Consider the following 1,791-nt stretch of genomic DNA (forward strand, 5'->3'; position numbering starts at 1 on the left):
TATATATATATATATATATATATATATCTGTGTGTAGATATCTACATACGTATATATGTTCATACACACTCAAACTCAAACACACATACGAAAACACACACACACACGCACACATAATAAAATAAACATATTTATATATATATATTTTTTTTATATGTGCAATATATACACATACGCCCTCAATATAATACATACATGCTTAGGCACACACAGACGCAGACAAACACACATAGACAAGCACGTAGACAAAGGCATACACACACACACACACACATACATACATACATACATACATACATACATACATACATACATACATACACAGCTACAGACACCCATTCCATTAAATTAACATTGCAACAAGATAGAATTCGGATGATAGAGAACAACAGCATCAACAACGTCAACAGCCGCTAAAACAAAAAACGAAAATGAGAACATAATTGAATCTCAAATAAAAAGACACATTATAACATAACAATGATGAACCTATCGACTCTTATTTAAACACTGCAAATATTGTTTATTTTAATCGGCCTCGAATCGGATTCTTACTGTGGCGTCAGGGCCGTTTCGCGCAATGAGGTTTCTTTTAATCGTATTTATTTATTATTTGTATTATCTATAATATCATTATTTTTATTGTTGTTGCTGCTGCTGTTCTGTTTTTTATTCTTCTTTCAATTTTGTTTCCATTTCTGGCCAAGATTTTTTTCCTTACAGTTAAGGCCAAAGAAACTCACTGTATAAATTGGTAGGCCATTGTGATAGAAAAAAAATGTTATTTATATTATCATTGTTATTGAGTGAGAGAGCAGTGCATACCATCAAATTGACACTGGGGTAAAATATACGAATCCCTGTATACCTATCATGACTACCCATCTGATAAGGGTACACCAGGCACATGCATCACAACCATATGTGCGTGATATGGGGGTCTCATATCAAGATATACAGCGCATGACCTCGCAGGTGGGGCCTAGTTAGAATTTTCGAGTAGCCCGTCCTTGTCGAAAGGTCCTTGAATAAAGTGTTGTTTAGGGATGTTGAACGAAGCACCATAGTTTCCAGAGTTGAAGCCTTCAAACTCTAAATAATTACTCTGAACACATGGTTATGATGCTCACCCACTACCCCTGCTCGCGATCAGAGATGCACATATAGTCAGTCACCAAGGGACATCCTCAAATGGTTACGGCCACGCGACTGACAAGCAGATCTGTGGTTTTGATCGGAATATTTGCTGTAGCCCATATTTTATATCAAGACAAAGCATTTACATGATAACACTTCCAATCAATTAAGATCAGAAGCCATGAGAGTCACTGCCAGGTACTGCAGTCACGTGTGGAACGGATCTGTCTGTTGGCCGAGTCTGTACTGATGATCGCACCGCCAACCTCCTTCAATCGAGCAGTTTTCCTTTGCCGGGTGGCTATGGCGGAAGAGGTTCTTTGGTGGACAAGGCTGAAAGGCACGAGGACAGATACGTTCCTCATTGGTAGAGCTCTCATTGACTTTTTTAAATTTCAGTCGAAAAGGAAGTTGAGGGTGGAGAGGGAAGTGTTTTCCTCGAGTGAGTTTATTGAAAGGTGAGTGAAAGTTGCGAAAATTACAAGAGTAAATGATACCTCTCTAAGTGTAGACCTGTGAGTCGGAAAGAAGGAATTGGAGAGGGCACTTGCTCTTGGGGTTTCGGGAAAATTTCGGACGGTTCCACAACTATTCCTAGAAGCCTTCCTGTATCAGGAGGGCCATATCTCCGTCATCCTCCCCGCTAACTTTTTT

Source organism: Octopus bimaculoides, chromosome 26, assembly GCF_001194135.2.
Source record: "Octopus bimaculoides isolate UCB-OBI-ISO-001 chromosome 26, ASM119413v2, whole genome shotgun sequence".
NCBI classification, from domain to species: domain Eukaryota; kingdom Metazoa; phylum Mollusca; class Cephalopoda; order Octopoda; family Octopodidae; genus Octopus; species Octopus bimaculoides.